Genomic DNA, 19,496 nt, shown 5'->3' on the forward strand with positions numbered 1-19,496 from the left:
GGAACAAGAAATAATCTTACAAAACCTTTCTTTATACCGTTGGCTGGACTTTGCTTGCTTAATCAATACACTCATTGGGCATCGGGTTGCATATGTCTCCCTAAAATTCACTGTGCACCCTACTTTAAAATCCTTAGGCGTGGGATATCCCGCACTCCCAAATCTTATCTGGGGCACTGACTGAACCTACGCACTAACAAGCATAATGTGGCTCGGCGCAAGCCCCACCTACCTTGCCCATTACCCCATGCAAAGGAATTCCAGATAATTGTCAGCAACACACTGCAGCGGATATTTACTGGTAGTCCAAGAATTCGAATAAGCCACTGAGCAACCCCAGATGTGGAACACACAGCCATGTAACATTCCCCTTTCTAGACCTGCCTTGTTGTTAAATAAATATTTTTTAATAGCACCTGGAAACCTTAAACGGCCCTTGTAGCCCTTTACCCAGTTTGTGTCGTCCTTCTGGCTGTTCTTTGAACATTGTGCATCTAATGCACCCTACCAGTTAGCCAAACCCCACCACCCCCTGTGGCAGTGAACCCTCTTGTACCCGTTTCATTATGACCAGACAGTGCGTAATCTTGCTGAGAACCGCCATCCATATTTGCGTTATGAGTACATCACTATCCTATTCCCCTACTCTTGGTTCCCCTCACTTCTCGCCCTCTGGGCATTCACCCTCTATCAACCCGTCGCTGCTAGCTTACAAACTTCTGCTCCTAGCCCACTTCCTGCCCCCCCCCTGCTTGGTTGAGCCAGCCAGAGCACCCCCACACCCCTGCACTTGCCTTTGGGGAGAAAGGGATACGACCGGAGCCCCTGCACTAACAGAAATTGGTATTAAACGTCTCCCCCCAAATTGGTACTCAACCGTTCTACGAGTCATCCATCCTGACACCTGTCAAATTTGGAAAATGTGCGGCTGCAAGCGATATGCGAAACCAAACATTGCGTGTCTTTCACTGAAATAACATACTCTTCTGTAGATTATAGTTTTAAATTCCTAAATAACTCTTCTAGGTCAATAATAGTCAAGGGACAGCTTCAATTCGAGGTTTGCCAGAAATAACGTACATTTCGATTATTTTCACCTCTTTTCTAAAGAAATATGCTCCCCATGTGCGAGTAACCCACCCGGTCCTGTTTCCCACCTCTGCATTCTGGAACTAGTGGCCAGGCATCCTGGGATGGGGCGGGGCGGGGGGGGGGGGGGAGATCAAAAGCAGTGCTACATATTACATGCTAATGTGGAGTGAAGTAAAGGAAACCATGAAACGAAGCAGTTTCCTAGTGTTTGTTGCTTTTGTACAGTTCGATTGTATGAGGTTTCTTTACTTCCGAGCTCTCAATTAGAAGCGAGTAGGTGTGGCCAGGTGCGTTGCTGGGGGGTGGGGAGGGCTAAGGGGGCTATAGCCCCTGATCTTTTGGTTGTAGCCCCGATAGAATCTCAGGAGCTACAGCCAAAAGACTAGCTAGCCCCCAGTCCCAACAGTTCCGACATCAGCTTAGCCCCAGGTCTTTTCCAGACCTAGCAACTCCCCTGTATGGCCACTGAGTTTCCTATTTTATCCTCTCTTCTGCTCTGCGTTGCCAGAGCTGTAGTTTTGCCACTTTTGTTCATAAATGAACGACTACAGCCAGGTCTTGGAATACAAAGACTTCTGCTAGGGAAAGTTGCAGAGAACAGCTGCCTCAGAGCCCAGGTGAGCCCCTCAGGAACTTCCTTAGCTCCCCAATGAACGTGCCACCTTGAAAAAAAGACAACATTAACTGCTATAGGTAATGACACATTAATTCACTTCACATTTATTAGCAGGCCCTTCCCAGGGACCCATCATCCTTCTGTTCCGATTTAATCTCTCAGGTCTAATCCCTACTTTCGCGGCGGCAATGAAATTCATGGCTAGCACAAAACAGTGATGAAGCATGCAAGGCACCAAGCCAAGATGACACCCCTTAAAACCCACCAACTTGCCCACCTATTCCCTGCAAAGTGTGGCATCCCCAGCAAGCACATTCCCATGTGTCCCAACACGTCTGCAAGTCCCGCGACCCTTCACCGAACAACTAAGCCAAAGCCAACACAACTTACATCAAAAAATGTCCATATGTACTACGAGGCGCCACCCAAGCCCTCACTCCCCATTGTCAATCTCTGGCATTAGTCCAGAGCTATCACATACATTCCCCAGTATTTAATTACCTCAGTGGAGTTCTAACAGTAATTTCCCCTCTAACAACATTTCTCTTACCATGCACAATTCCAAACAGCCTGGTGTTCCATTGTGTCGGGGATGGATTCAAGGTTTGTTTAGGACGTGTACAAGTAGTCGCTGTACATGACTACGTGGAGAACCCATGGCCCTGCTCTTTTTGTGTGGTTTCAGGCCATTAGGAGGCAGTGTTTGAGTTGTAAGGAGATCATGTAATTTAGGTTGATCCTATGCAAGTCGGACTGAACCATGAAATTGTCTCGGCACCAATGAAAAAGCTGCGAAGCACGAAAACGGCCGTAAGCTACAAGCAGTTTAGCGTTTTCCCACAATGTGTGATCTGCCCAACGCCTTGTGTGCCGGACCAAAACAGAATGCCCCTCACGTTTGAATTGCAAGGTTTGGTAACGGACAGATTGTGGATGGTTCGCTGTGAGTGTGATTGTGGCTCACTATCTTGCCTCTTTCTATGGGTGATCTGGTAGTGTTTGCAGCTGGACACGGTGTGCAGTGCTGGTGAACCGCCTGGCAGGAAGCACCCGGCAGGGGAAGTGGTTCCCAATGTAAATATTTCCATGGTGCTTCTGGAGCCTGTTTGTTACCAAATGGCAGGGACCGGGGTACAAGTGAAGCATGCCAGATGGCGATGCATTATGGCGGGACATGCTTTGATCTAAGGTGGCCTCGATCTTGCATCACTTTTTTTTCTTTAGCGCCAATAGGGATTGTCGAAATGCTAAAGTATTAACAAACACCAACGGTGGTGGCAGGGACCCCCCTCTCCGTCTCCCTATCCTCCCCATAGCTTCCCACCACTCGCACTTTGCTCTGGGTGACTCCGAATGCCACAATGCATTGGGGCAATAGCCCTAGGTGCACAGGCTATTGAGATAAAACCATTGTACATAACCTCTGCATTTGTTCGTTTGTACCTATAGCCAATAAGCCAATAAGCCAAAATGTGCTCATTCTTCCGTTTCCCTTTATTTTCCCTTTAAGAAAATTAGCTGGAATGAGACTTGGCCGCAGTTTTATTTTCACAACAAAAGAATCACTGCACACATTTAGTGAAATTCAGTCTAAGTGTGGCGCTTGCTCCATTTCCAATACACCTGCTTCCCCCTATTCCTTTACATAAAGTCCATAGTAGGCCCAACCCTTTGTGCCTGAGCCTTCCCTACCCATGCAGGTGTCCGTAGGCGGGGAGAGCGCCGTTTCTTTTGGGGGAAGCTGAGCCCTTGTTGTTACCACCAGACGCCCCTCCCGTTAGGCTCCCAAGAGGCGCTGGTCTGACAAGAGCGAAGACCCTTCCAGCTTCCTCCTGTCTCATTCGGAGTCTGTCTTTTGTGCTTGGTTGCCCAAACACCGCCATATTCCCGCCTGACCATCCTGCGACAGCGAAGACCAGGTGTTGTCCTCCTTATGTTCCTTTGTGTGGTCGGTTGGTGGAAAACGAAATTCTTCTCCTCTCCCGCGCAGGGGAGGGCGTTCTACTGCAGGTGCTGGATGCTTCCTGCTGTAGGACGCCCGCTCATTATAAAGGGCTTGCCCCGCCCATTTCCATTGTTTGCCCTTCACAGGCTTTTCGTTATTTTGGCGCCGTTTCGCACACGAGCTCTCCCCTCATCCAGGGGGAGGGAAGGAGTGGTAGAGGAGGACCCTGCAGGGGTTACCGGGCCGCCTCCTCCATTTTCTTTTTGTTTCCTCGTCGACATCTTCATTACCCCTGCATTTGTCCATTTGTACCCATAGCCAATAAGCCAAAATGTGCTCATTCTTCCGTTTCCCTTTAAGAAAATTAACTGGAATGAGACAGTTGTTTTTTAAAATGGAAAACTTGGCCGCAGTTTTATTTTCACAACAAAAGAACACTGCTCACATTTAGTGAGATTCAGTCTGTTAGTGTAGCGCTTGCTCCGTGTCCAATACACCTGCTTCCCCATATTCCTTTGCCTAAAGTCCATAGTAGGCCCAACTCTCCCAACCCTTTGTGCCTGAGCCTACCCTGCCCCTGCAGTTGTCTGTGGGCGGGGAGAGCGCTGTTTCTTTTGAGGAATCTGAGCCCTTGTTGTTACCACCAGACGCCCCTGCCGTTAGGCTCCCAAGAGGCGCTGGTCCGAGAAGAGCGAAGACCCTTCCGGCTTCCTCCTGGCTTATTCGCAGTCTGTCTTTTGTGCTTGGTCACCCAAACACCCCCACACCACTTTGTGGGTTACCGTCCACTGTGGCTCCCCCTCTCTCCTGCTTCCTTTTATAGCTCCAATAGCTTTGTGAATATATTCCAGTAGAAGAGCTCCATTCCCATTGCCGTCAGATGAACACCATCTTTTAAAAAGTATTCAGGGGTTTTTAAGTTGATCAGACCATGTCCGATGTGTTGGAAGCCTCTGCCCTTCAGAATCTAGACATGGCGCAATTCAACTTCTTCCTTGATCTTTCAACTGCCGAATGGTTCTCGGCTCCCCTCCATTCTGGCCTGGGAATTATCTCCGACCACACGATCTCCGTCTCACCCAGCTGTGCTGATATCTCGTGCAATGAGAACATAATATCCCTCAACAAGAGGGACATGGTGCAATTTTTCTTTTTTGTGAAACCTCCAAGCACTAAGCTGGCGAGTGCCCTCCGACTTTTGCATATCCAACCTGGGACTTCATCTTTGACCAGGTCGAGCCTGATCTGGAGAACCCTTCCACCCTGTCCACATTTCCTTCCTGCCTTGGCCTGCTCTCAGACCATCGGCTCTTGGTTTTACCCCAGCTTTGAGGCCAACTGACACCCTTTCTTCCAACCACCTCCTTAGTAGGCACAACTCTCCCAACCCTTCGTGCCTGAGACCCGCCGGCCCCTGCAGGTGTTCCTGGGCTGAGAGAGCACCGTTTGTTTGGGGTATGCTGAATCCTCATTGCCACCACCAGACGCCCCCGCCACTTAGGCTCCCCAGAGGTGCTGGTCCGACTCCGTTCCTTTGCACTGTCTACTTCGGACTCTGCCTTAACTAGGGCAAGCCTGCTCTGGGGAACACTTCTGCCCCTGGCACCTTTCATTCCAGCATTGGAATGATCTTGGAACACTGGTTCCTGGTTTCCCCCGTTCCTGGTCTGAAGGACACCTCTGCCCCTTCCACAGTTCTTTCCTGCCTTGGCCTGCTCTCTGACCACCAGCTCCTGGTTTACCCCGGCAATGAGGTCAACTCATTCGTCCTACGTCACCCATGGTCAGTTCATCTCCATATTTTATTATGCTGAAGCTCCCCAACCAACTTATCCTTGCTCCGCCTGGCCCTGCAGAAGTTACCATGTTGGGAGAGCACCATTCCTGACGGTGGAAGCTAACCTAACTTCTTTAGTAAAGCCCCCATCGCCATTAGATTTTCAAAGGGGGGCTCCCCACTTCCATTTTACTTGTCATGTAGGCCCAATCTCCCCCTCTAAACCTCTGCAGATTGCCTGCCCCTGCCAGAGTTTTAAAGTTCCCCTGCCATAGTCCCAGCAGACTGCTAACCCGCAGACGATCCCAAGCTGGGGGAGGGCCGTTCAAAACCCAGACAATCCAAGCTTGTCCTTGTTTCCTTTAGGCCACCCTTGACCATCATTCTGGCTTTTACGTAGTGTCGTACGAACACCTATACTGCTACCTATCAGATGCACCACCACCACTGTTACTTGTTTGTTGACCCCAAAAGGATGAAAGGCTGAGTTGGCCTTGCTGACCTGTTAGTCTAAACCCTGTTCCTAATGCCAACACTGTACCCCAATGTATTGCTCAACACCTTATTCTAGCAAATGAACCTTTCTTTAATCCCCTTGTAGCTTGGTAGCGCCTAACACATGTCCCCTGGTCATACCTTCAGAATCTGGCCACCCCTTGGGTCAACCGCCACGTTAAAAGAATCCTGTTTGTCTTTAGTAGCAAGTCGGAATATCTCCCCATTATCATAATCTTCTACTGATACCACCACCCAACCACCACATTCTGCTGACATCATTTCCACTCCTGTTCCTTAGCTCCCGCTTAACCCCCATCAAACGAAACCCCACTGCACACTCAATGGGTAGCCAGGGACCTCTCCCCCGCTTCGGTGCAATTGCAATTACAGACCATTGTTCTTCCCCTGCCAAGCCATTACAGAAAGGGGAAAGACCATATGCAATTCAGTGTTGGTTCCACAACAAAAGGGGCAGCTGAACACAAACAGCTTGGTCACATCCCTTCTGCATGAGACCACAAGCAACCCCAGCCATCTTTCAACATCATTGGGCGTTATCAGTGAAGTGCAGCTTGGGTCTCTAGGCCCAAACCTTCTAGCCATCCCAACTTTCTTTTTGTCTAGTCACCCCAAGTGGGATGGATATGCCCAGACGTGGGTCCTGTGCATGCTGGCCCTAGAGACCCAAGCTACACCTCATTGATGTGCCCAAAAAAATGTAATGCCACAGTAAGAAAAGGCTAGGCTGGCTATGTCAGAATGTCCATCTAGCACCGTAATAACACGCATCATGCTTGCTTTATCATAGATGCCCAGTAAAACATTTCATGCCACAGTATGAAATGGATAGACTGGCTGCACCAAAATGACATTATATCTGCATGATAACTTGTATCATGTTTGCTTTTTCATAGATGCCCAGTACAAAATGTCACGCCACAGTAAGAAATGGCTAGACTGGCTGCACCAAAAGCAAGACACTCCTCAGCCGATGAATATCTGTAGAAGGAGATAAAAAATTAACAATTTATAAACATTTAAGCCACATATTACTATCTCAGCACTCCTATTTTATATATAAACTACTGACTCTACCTGAGTTGCCTCTGCTAACTGCTGAGAGGTGGTATATAAATGCATAGCTAAGAATGCAGTTGTTAGTCAAGAGTTCTTATTTCTCAATCCTTCTTGTATACAACAGTGGGCTGAAGAGTGCTGAAATCACCTTTTGTTTATTATCTTTGTAGAACAATTCATATGCGTTCCTTTTCCTTTTAAACACATTGGTATCTTAAACCTATAACTATTTTAGTGTTTTCTTAAAACGATTTACACTTTTGTTATTTTCGCATTGTATTTTTTGAGAAGATATATCTTCTTGTTATTTTCACAAAAAAATTCAAAGACCACTAGTTGTTGCCAGTCAACTGAGACACTACTCTCCGTTAACTACAGTGTCTCATGTTAGCATCTGCACAGCATGCTAATCCATGAACATTATGAAGTTCGAACACTGGCGGCGCATACACAACTCCTAAATTGTCTAGTGGTTCTTCGATTAACATCAGAAGTCTTCCACTGTGAGCATAAGCTGTCGCAGTCCCTGCGCAATACAGGAATAGCACATGGCGTCTTTCACAGAAATTCAAGATTTTTGTAAAATCTTTTTTCCTGAGGTTGCACAGTACTGGCACATCCCCTTAGTGTCTCACTCTCCAAAGTCAAGCTTTAGTCATAAACTCATTAGCCTTTCTCACCTTCTTCAATCTCAATGGACCTCTTAGTCTTTTAAAGTACAGTTAGGCGCTAGTTTTTACTTTTCAAACTTATTAAATGCTATAACTTGTACAGTCTTTCGAAGTCACACATCACCTTTGCTCAGCTTGACTTTTCTCTTTGTTATGTAAATTTATGAAGTGCAACCTGTACCACAAAGCTATCTCACAATTATTCTCAGAATTCGTAGGTTTTCAGGAAGTCTTTTCTCCTTTAAATACTCAAGTCTTAAGGGATTTACAGAAGAATATCAAAAGATGGCTTGTTCTCTGGATATCTAACAATGAAAGGCAGTTTAGAATCTCTGAGGACATTCCAAGTCACCTGCACATTGTCTTTGAACCAATCAGCTCTCAGTCTCTCTCCTGCCATCTTGAACATGGAGAGGCCTAGACTCGGAAGAGAAAATCTAGTTAAGCAAAGCACCTTATGGATACAATAATTCAAGCACAGAGTATTCAACTCACACTCTCACCATCCTGTACATTTTGCTCATCTTTCCCAAGCCTGGCTAATCCCTCTAGAATTGGAAAAAGGTGAACCTTACACTTGCTTTATCAGATGCCCAGTAAAAAATGTCATGCCATGGCTAGACTGGTTGCACCAAAATGCCAGTCTTGCAACGTAACATCATGCATCTTGCTTGCGTTATCAAAGATGCCTATTAAAAATGTCATGCCACAGTGATTAATGGCTAGACTGGCAGCACCAAAATGCCAGTCTACCCACGTAATAATACTTATCATGCTTGCTTGAATCAACTTTAATCACCCTCCACCAACCCAAATCAGCCCCCCGGGTGGCACAAACACAAGAACACACACATTTCCTCACTCATCCAAACAGACACTCACACAGCATTCACTCGCTCATTCAACAGCTCACCCATACACCATACACTTGATCATTCACACGCGCACCCAACCACCATACATCATATATTTGCTCATACACACACGCACACATAAAATACAGAATCATATATACAAAATACAATTCAGCTCTTACCTTCAGCCACGGTCCGGATTCTGCTGCTAGCTGCATTGCCATCTGCCATGATGACAGCCCTCTGGCTCCTGCGCACAAGAAAAGGATCTAGGAATCACAGAGCGCTTCCTGGATCCTGAAAATGCACGCAGGAACCGGGGGCTCCCAGGTTACTGGGCCAGACAGCTGAATGTGCAGGGAGGCCAGGAGTGCCCTCTACGCACATTCAGAGGTGCATTTCCCCAGCCTGCATGTACAAGAGACCATGCAAGGCTGGGGAAGCAAAATGCCCCCTGTCCTTCATGGTCCATTGAACATGTGCACCTGAAGACAGAACGTACTTTTACTTTGTTAGTTTTAACACAGCTCCTCCATGATGGGCGACAGTATGGATGGATTGGCGCCCCATCGCTCATTATTGATGAACCGCCACTTGTGGGATCAAAGCCTCCCTAACACTCTTTTGTGATAGTTGAAGCGCAGGGCAGCAGAGCGACTCTCCCAGGGGTATGCAAAACATCTTAACACATTGTTCTGTGTCTAAAATTACCAAACGTCCCTCATTTTTGGGGCTATAACTAGATTTCAGCCCTTTGCCCCACCTGATCTGTGTCCTCAAAAATATCACTCATTCTTGCTGAGATTTCCCAATCATCCCCAATTTTTGCGACCGGCCAGTATTTCCCATTGCTCAGGGGTAAGAGACAAAGAGCGAGTTATGTGTAGGCTTTTGTGCCATCCTTTATTAACCCCACCCAAGGAGGAGGTCATTGTCTTTCATGGCCCTTCTAATCTGTAGTGCTCTCAAATCTGTCCTTCCTCTGGTGCATGCCCTAGTCATGTCTGGGTAGTAAAAAAACGTGGTTTCAAATTTGGGGCGTCGCTTACCTTACACCATTAACTGTCATTACTCATCTTTTGGTTGGTATTATCTTCATCTCCTCTAACAGATTGTTCCTTTTCTTTCCAAATTATTCAAAGTTCTAATGCCTGTCTTGTTTTTGTCCTTTTTGGCTCCTCTCTGATCACCAACTATTTTGCTGATCCGCTCTGGCTGACTATTAAGCAGGAAGTGCTCTGTACTGTCCACCGCTGTCTTCCGTTTATTTCTAAATAATTGAAGTTTAACCCTCATCTAAAAACCTCTGCACATGCCATCTGAGACCTCTGACCGTTCCCAGATTTAATTATAGGCATAACGTTTGGTGCTTTTTCTCGGTTCTTGCCTCTTCACTTTGGAATGTGTGCCCCCTTGAGCAATGTCTTTGTTTGTCCTACATTTTTTAAACACAAACTTAAAACAAGGCTTATTTACGCAAGCAGTTGGATTTTAACTATGACCCCCTCTCTGGACCCAGCGCTAAATAACCACACCGCACTACAGACCACATGACCCTGAGTACATTGCCCAATAAGGTGGCAGACCACCCTCTATAAGACAGGTGAAAGTCATGTTCCCAAACACCACCCAAGGGTGAGGCGGGAACAGGATTTGAAAAGCAGCCAGAATAGTGAGTCTCTGTCACACCTGGGGAGAGCTGGCAAGAGGAAATCAGCAGACCTTAGTAGAACGTTTTCCTGAAGACTATCGCTGACCAGAGCAGGAGGACAACGATCCTTGGGTAGAAGTGTCAGGTGTGTGGCAGAGATGCAAACATCTAGTACAGAGATTATCTTAAAAGCAGAGCTTGCAACATTTTGGGAGGGGAGTAGAAGGAGGGTCGAACAAGAAAGAGGTCCTTGTTGTTTAGAGAAACAGAATTACATTGATTTTTGAGCATAGACAGAGGTAGTACCTTGGAGGAGATAGTGAGGTCTACCATCTGAAACAGGAGGGAGAGAGTTTAGGGAAGGCGACCTGTGAGGAGAAGGAAGGAAGGAAAGAAGGAAGGAAGGAAGGAAGGAAGGAAGGAAGGAAGGAAGGAAGGAAGGAAGGAAGGAAGGAAGGAAGGAAGGAAGGAAGGAAGGAAGGAAGGAAGGAAGGAAGGAAGGAAGGAAGGAAGGAAGGAAGGAAGGAAGGAAGGAAGGAAGGAAGGAAGGAAGGAAGGAAGGAAGGAAGGAAGGAAGGAAGGAAGGAAGGAAGGAAGGAAGGAAGGAAGGAAGGAAGGAAGGAAGGAAGGAAGGAAGGAAGGAAGGAAGGAAATGATGAAATACCAACCAGGAAAAGATGTGAAAGGAGAAAGACATTGGTTGGAAGAGACACGCAGAGGAGTCTGTTTGGAAGCAGGCTGAGGATCAGGGGAGTGGGCTGGACATTGACCCTGGAGGCAGGCAAGAGATGAGGCATAGGAGGGAGACGCCATCTGAGAGAGGGAGAGGTTGGGCCATTAAGGAGGGGGATATAGATAGACCATCTCAGGCAAGGAAAACAGAGATCATATTCCCAGGGTTTCTGATAGGAGTTGAAAGTGGAAGTATTTTCCTCCCTATTTTTTGAAATTGGATGTAAAATGATGTTTAGGGGTAAAAGGACAATTCCTATTTCCATCCATTTCTATTTTCCATGTGAGTTAAAGTTTGTTTAACTCTAAAAAGGGTATCATTTTGCAATTCAGACTTCACTTGCATCTAGTTTTGTATGAAAATTCAAAGTAAAATGAGACCCCCTCCCTTTGAAACCACCCCCCCCCCCCACCCCTGATCAGAGAACATCAGTGGAGCTTTGTGGCGTAAAGCAGGGGGCAGCATTATCTGTGTCCATTGTTTCCTATGTTTTACTCCCTATTTTGTTATATTGCAAGTATTTGCCTGTTTTTGGGGAGTAAAAGAGTCTGTTATAGCACTTGTCTGTAGGGCTGCATTTACCTGTTAAGCAAGCAGAGAGATTCCAGAGGATCACCTTGATCCAGGGGAGTTCATACAAGCAGGTGAAGGGAGGCGACGTTAACGATATGCTGGGGAGCAAAGAAGCCAGCACAGTATTAGGCAGGAAGGAGACACCCAAGAAGCTCACCAAAACGGAAGGTAGGTGGAAGTTGGGAGTAAGGCCATGCTTCTCTGCCAAACACAACCAGGGCACCTCAATCCAGCTGGGACGTGGCAGTTCGCAAAGGTGAAATCATTGTCTCGGAAATTCTTTAAGAAATTATCTCATAGCAACCCGAGGAAAATGCACTCAATGAAAATGGTACTCGAAGAGAAATCTCATGAGGGAGAAACATGGATCTCTAAGTTGGTGGGAAGGATAACTAGCAAACATGCCCATACTGCTGATTCTAGCTATGTACCTTGAGGGCAGCACAAGTATTTCTGTGCATTTCCCTCCAAAAGCTTTTAATTGAGTAACTTAACTCTAGAAGTATTCTCATAGGGTGCCTTTAAAATATAGTATAGGTATACTAGTTTATGGTGGAAGTTGAGAGTGTAGGGTAAGGTGGACGAGTAAGTGTGATTCGCTGTGGATGAATGGGCTAGGGCCAAAGGGTTAGGAGCGAAGAGTAAGATAAAAATGATGACGGGTAGTAGCAGAGGAGCTTGAAGTGAAGGGGTAGGAGGGAGGGTTACAGCAATGGGTTGTGGAAGAATGGATTATACAAATAAATGCAACTTTTATGAGGGGACATTCTTTAAGAAAGGATTTTATTGCAACTTGAGGAAAATGCACTCAATGAAAATGATATTCGAAGAAAAATCTCATGAGGGAGAAACATGGATCTCTAAATTGGGATGGATAACTAGCAAGGATCCTCCTCTCCTCACAACCCCCAAAACTATTTTCTCACTCACTACTCATTGCCCCAAAGACTGGGCTGGGCTGGGGGGTGTCCCAGATTCAAATGATTGAAATATGGCAACCTTACTTTAGGAGCATATTTGCGAGCAATTGCTCCCTACCTTTGTGTCCTTTCCGCTTCTGGACCTCACTTTTTTTATATCCTCTGGACGTTCCCCATCATGACCTTTGCTGGTACTTTAGAAATAGAGGACAGGATACTACACCCGGCCGCCCCTTTGGTCTCAATATAAACTTGTGTAGAATTAATGCTGCTGCTACCTGCATGTTGGCACAGGAGAAAATTAAGACTCACAACCTCTTTAGTATCTTTGAATGTCCTAGACCCCCCAAATACGTTACCAACTTGGCTCAGAATGTCATTATTACTAGTACACTTTATGCTCCGACTTGTCTTAGCGGGCAGACAGGGATCTTCTCAGAACTGCACAGTGTGCCCAGCAGCTACCCCTACATTAAGGAATCTTATAGGTACATTGATGAAATAAAGCATAAGGAGAATCACGAACACTCTCATAATTTAGTCAGAGCACAAAGGAGCTCGTTTTCTTATGAGCCATAACATAAAATGCCTTGAGTAAGGCGTTTACGCCATGGATTAACATAACGCTTTATTTCCATCCATTTGTATGTGCAAACGACAAATATTTGGCTGCAGATAGCCGTTTACGTTGCAGTGCTAAAGGAATGGCTCCCCGCGGACAAATTCCATTCTGGAGCAAAATGAGCTCCAAAGTGTTATATTTTGTACAAACTAGCAAAACACGGATCTATTGAGGTTCTAATCATATGTCAAATGTACAGAAATGCCTTCTGCATAAGACTTGTAATTAACTTATTTACACCTTCCATTGCATAATTTTTCATTTCTTCTATAGGCATCTCGTTTGTGAGAACATATTTCATTCACTGGTCCAGGACTCTTGAAGGATGAAGTGGTGATGGCTGCTCGTTGTGTGCATGTCCACACTGGCGACTGTTGGAACTGTGAACAGTGATGTGGCATTGGGCCGTAATGCGGCCTGCTCAGTGCTCCCAACTCATGTGTGAGGTGCCTTTGAGACCGAGTTCTGCAGCAGAATTGGCTGGGAATTTTTGCTTCTGTGATGGTAGCATTGAGAGGGTTTGCAGAATGTGAAGGCTTTGACATTAGGCAGTCAGGATGAACCTGTTTTGGCTCTAGCAGAGATGCTGCAGAGATGAGGCTTGTGGCTGGCTGGTGAGTGCCGCTTGGCATGAGCTGCCAAACAGAGAGAGTATCTGAGGCAAGGAGTCCAGCCACCAGGGTGCCAGTCCATTTCAAGGATCTGTCTGATGACAGATAGATTGTGACTGAGAAGGGGACGAGGAAGCAGGGTCATGAGGAAATGACTGGAGCTCGGAGGAAGGTGCTTTCATGTCCTGCTTTCCCAGAGTGTCTCCTTGTGTCCCGCTGACCCCCTGACTTCAGGGATTATAGATAATGCTTCCAGTTTTCCAGTTTTACTGATTTATACACATAAATACAGATGGAAATCAATCTGCTTTCTGTATGTATTTATTTATAAAAATGGATAAAAACAGGTCTTTCTGTCTGGTTCTCTATGATGTCACTCATACATCGGCCATTTTCATTGCAGATTGGCAGCATGGAGCGTGTATAACCTGTATACAAATAGCATTAAAGTTCTTCAAATTGCTGACAGCATATATCTTAAGGGAGCAGCAGTCAGAAGAGCAACTGTTTGTTGTTATGGAAAAAATTGAGCTAGCATTTATTTCCTATATGGCTGCATGTGTGCTTTAATAAATGCATTTTTAAAATTAGAATAAATGCAGAAAAATACTGGTTGCAAATTATCTTTTTATTTGACAAAAAATAAAAGTCGATAAATACAGAAAAGGCCAAAAAATAAATATGGATAAAGATAGACATAGATGGCAGAAAAATAAATACCATAAAACTGGGAGCCTTAATTTTAAACCAAATCTCGGGATTAGAGTCCTAAACTGATACACCAGTTTGTCACACTAGTTTATTTTCATCCAATTTCCTACCTCTCTCCTGTCGCTGTTTTTTTCCTGCCTGCCTCAGATGATCCACGTCGGTGAGGTGCGAGGGCTGCATTGTCCACAAGTGCCCGTTATTTGGCGGTTGTTGGGGGTGCTTCTCTCACCTGCCAATGTGATGCACTCTGTTCCACTGCCGCCCACTTACTGGTGGCCTTCCTTGCTGCCTCCTTTCGAGAGTTCAGAAGGGGGCCTAGCTCCGATATCTATTACTGTTACTGGTCTCTGCCCCTTTCAGGGAGAGACATCGTACGTGGCAGGAAGGACAAAGGAAAGGGAGGAGTTAAAGGAAGAGCAATTAGTACGTAGATAGATTTCAATAAAGAAAGACGTTATTAGAATCCTCTGGTGCCGTGTCCTTTTATTATAGTGTATAAACCGTCTAACAAGTGGTGACAAGGCTGTCTCCAGCGGACCGGAGTCCTTCCTGCTGGCAGGTGATCCCACCACGCCACTCATCCCTCCAGATTGCATACACTGCCTGCGTACGTTCCTGAGTGCCAGCGATCACGCAGCGCTGCGTCCGATCCCGGGCAGAAGAGGACGAGGCGTCCTCCCTGCAGTGCCCCTCCTTAAGTGGCAGAGAGACACGGCCGTCCACCGTGTCTACCGTGTGGCAATTCACCAGCTGTCCTTCCAGCTCCACATGGCGACGCACGTGCTGATACACAACACAGACAGGTCAGTAACCTGGGAGCCGCTGAAGAGGGTAAATGGGATGGTCCCTTCCCCAGGGCCACGTACAAACTATGGCCGACGACGTCACGACCAAGGTACGCTCAGCAAGATGAGTTTGCACCTCTGTCCACTGCCCCGGATGTCAATATACACCATGACCACGCTCCATCTGCGAAACAAGGCCGCATCCCACCCAGAGCACGAGGTGGGAACCAAGACGGAGCTGAGACCGATCGCATGGACCAGCTTGACTAAAATATTTCACCACCTAAGCTGCCATCGTTGGATATGACACTACGACATAGCTGCAACAGACAGAAACACATGTGCTGCCGTGCACCTGGATCAGACACACGCCAACTCACACGAAGAACACGCTCAGTGCTGTGACATAGCGGACCGTGTACCCTCACATACGCACATCGTTATTATTTTTCATATAGGCCAGCAATTGCATCGCAGAAACGCAAGACGCCGGAAGAGTTTGTGTATATGCTTGCAGAGGCTTCATGCTACTAACCCTGACGACAAGGCTCTATAAATGGACCGATGTATAAGGAACCACACTGCACCCCTACACCCCCTTGCCTTATGGACCTTATGCCACAACACACAACCAAGCCAAAGTAGGCCTCCGACCAGAACCGACAGGCCCGGAGCAGCTCGTACAGAGCCACAAGGTGCTGAGCATGCAGAACAGCCCCTGGCTGGAGCCACAGCAGCAAGGTCACGATGTTGCAATCCACATTCTGCGCTCTCCAAGCCAAGGTGACACCTGCCACTGCTGCGACTACCGGGAGCAAAACACAAATCAAATCCCCATAATTCTGCCTCAGCCACGGTCTCTCAACACGTGACCTTGGCAACCCGATACGACGCCAACTCCCGAAGACCAAAGAAGCATTGGTGTCCCACGTCTGGGACCTCGCTCGCAACAAAGTTCTAACAACTCAGACACAGGCAGCGGAGGGAAAGGAGCACTCTAATGGCAGTAGCAGGACCTGTCCATTGTCGTCCACTGACACATAGTCACACATTTTTGCTAACACCAGGTACATCACGGGCTGGGAACAATGATGGTCCCAGGCTTGGGGGCTCGCTGATGGACCAAACAGGGCATGGGGGGATAACCACTGACGACATTACCATACAACCAATCCCTAACTCTTTAGAAGTAACAATTTTTAGGGACAAACCAAGCGTACCACCTGACCTCTACTCTACGAATAAACCCTTCCACTATATGGTCCTATACTGAACCTACCACTCAGGGAACAAACTCGGAGTGGCGGTAGGTTTGGGAATGAGCTTTCGCAGATGAAGCACATTGTTATGTCACTCAGGTACAAAATGGGCCTGCGAGCCCGATTACCCTGAGAAGTTGGCTGGAACCTATGCTCCACGTATCTGTCCCTGTCTGTTTTTCTGTAATAAACAAAAGTAACAAATTGCTCTTGTGTGGCCCTTTACTTCTTTGGGACGCCGAAGGAGTTAGGGCCTTCCGAGAGCTGAAGGCCCACAGACCCCAGGTACGGCTCTGCCAGCCACCATAAAATTACCCTAACACGTTGGAGGCCCAAGCGAGATCGTCTGTGATAGGGTGGCCCGGCGACACGGCCCCCTCCTCCGTTGCCCCCCTCGGAGGACTGCAGGACAATTGCGGAACTGCAAAATGACCATACTGTGCAATCCGGAGAGTGGCCGTCGGGAGCCGACTTCAGAAATTACCCACCCGTAGTTGACAAGTGTCCAGATACAGTCCAGACGAGGGGAAGTGGTGAGCTGATTGGGAGGGGTGCCCGCACCCGAGCGGCACCAGCAGAAGTGAGCCTGATGCGAGTATGGACCACACAACAAGCAATATTGTGTTGTGCGGGTGGAGGGAGGACTTATAAATAGGGTGTTGGGTGGTTTTACATTGTTGCAAAATTTGGTGTATTAGTGTTGATCGGCACGTGAGTTGCAGGAACGGAGTAGAGGTAGTCCCTTCTTGTGTTGATGAGCATATTGGGTGGGCAGCGAGTCCCCACGTGTTGGACGGAGTGCAGCGCTGAATGGTGTAGATGGCGAACACATGTATGGGGGTGTGGTATTCCTATGAGTCGGTGTTGTAGTTCGATGACTAGATGAGGATTGCTATTAATTGAGTGTTTTAGTTCAGTGAATAGATGACGTATTCCAGCAGGAGGTACTTAGAGTCTCTCTCAGATTGCGGAAGATAGTTGGCTGGTTAAGTTCCCCTGGTGGGGGAGCGTATAACATGCGAGGGACGCAGCGGGTGCAGACTAACTATATTAAGAAATTGATTGATGGATACTCCACTCCAGGCATAGTGGGAAGAGAGCTGTGGGGATTGTGGGGTTTTATTATGTGAAAAGTGGCACGCATTACATGTCAACAGTGTGTATGTAGTATGTTGTGTTAGCTGGTTGCATCAGTCATAGAGTTTTGCATAGGACACAGCGTTGTTTTAAGAAGACTGGAGGTGCGGTGAGCGGCACGGGCGGGGTAAAGGTAAGCAGGCGGCCGTGCACGGAGAACACTGCACGTCCTTGAGGGGGTGTGCCAAATGGGCGGGACGGTACGAACATACGTAGCGCAGGCTGTGAGGCAGTAGAGGAGAGGAGGGGCTCGAAGAACAAAATGGGCGCGCCAAGCAGTGGCAACACCGAAAGGGCGGGAAGGCTCAAGAGCACGCCACGCAGGGTGTGAGGTGGTAGCGGACCTCGCACACCACGGGTCGAAGGGGGCCCTAGAAAAGCAGGGGGGCATGTCGGAAAACGGCAGCCCAGTGTAAGACAACAGAGAAATAGGTGTTGAAGTAATTAAGAGAGTTTAACACACATATTTTCTTCCTACTGACAGCGGAGAGTCGGAAGTCTGCAACTAGGGGCCAGTTAACGGTGCTATATATTTAGAAATGTCATCGTACTATGGGATAGGAACCCACCATGGGTACCACACGTTAACAACACCACTCCAGTACATCTGTACAACACTGCCATCATACAGAGACAAGCTAGTGAAGTTCAGTATAGAATGGACTAAAGGTACAGACCAAAAAATAAGGATAGCTTGGCTGACCAATGATAGCTTCTGCAACGAAACCCAACATTCATTGTTAACCTACTTACAGAACACATACAAGGGGAAGAAATTGACAAACCATTTAGAGATTTTTTCGAGCTTTGGAGTATGTTTCAGGGATACGGCCCAGGGATGATGAGCATGCAAGAGGTAAAGGAAGAAGAGGAGAGCAAGGGAGAAGGGTGCGCTCTACTTCAGGCCCCTCCCAGCGGTGTCGCAGACAGCGCTGAGGGGAGTGAGGAAGAGACTGAATGGTTATACCCAATAAGGGAATTGAAGGAAGCAGCTAAGCCCCGAGAATTGACAGGACAAAGGGATACTCTAACCCTACATACAACCCACCACTGTATGCTCCGGAGGAACCCTACTGAAAAACGCCATTAAAGAGAGGCATGGTAGGTATGGAAGGAACACAGGTGAATGTTGATGGCAAAAAGAGAGCACAGCTTGAATTAGCAGGTATAGGGCCAAACGAATGGATAGCAGCACAGGTGCTGTTAGAGCTACAGGGGACGATCACGGGGAAGGAAGAGGAGGCGATAAAGGAAATAGACAGAGTGGAAGCAGGACGAATGCAGAGGGAGGGAGAGGTAAGTACAGGGAAAAAGGGAACTGCACAAAAAAGGAAGAAGCAGAACTGGAAGAAAAGATAGCCGAACTAAAGAAAACACAAAGCATACTCACTAAGCAGTTTGAGATAAAGGAACTGGAGAGACAGGTGCAGCTGGGGAGGGAAAAAGAAGTGAGAATGGAACTGGAGAAGCAAGGGGAAGAAGAAAGGGAATGGGAGGAGACATGCATATGGGGTATCGCAGAAAGGGCAGCCCGTATGGAACAGCAGGAGAACAGGAGAAGAAGAAAGGGAAGAAACAGACCGGGAAATGACCCTCCTGGAGAAAAAGATTCTATCAGAAAGGACACGTAAGTACGAGGGCAGGATAATAGAGGGTATACTAGCAAGGGGTAGTGGGGAAGTGAGTACCAAGGGTAGGTACGCGAAGGCCCTGGGCGAGGTGAGTGATGCCATAATGAAGGAACTACGCAGGGTCAGGGCGGAGATGGAACATAAGGATGAACGGCCAGGCGGACAAGCACAAAAGGAAAACGACAGAACTACGAGGAGTAAGTTGATTGCATGCAGTAGCGAATTGGTGACAGCACCCCAGGCAAGGGCAGACACTATGGATGCAGATAAGTGCGTAGACATAGATTTGGAAACGGTAACAGTTCGATACCCCCGCCCACGTACAAAGCTCAC

The sequence above is a fragment of the Ambystoma mexicanum genome, chromosome 1p, assembly GCF_040938575.1.
Source record: "Ambystoma mexicanum isolate Mex_15411 chromosome 1p, UKY_AmexF1_1, whole genome shotgun sequence".
Classification (NCBI taxonomy): domain Eukaryota; kingdom Metazoa; phylum Chordata; class Amphibia; order Caudata; family Ambystomatidae; genus Ambystoma; species Ambystoma mexicanum.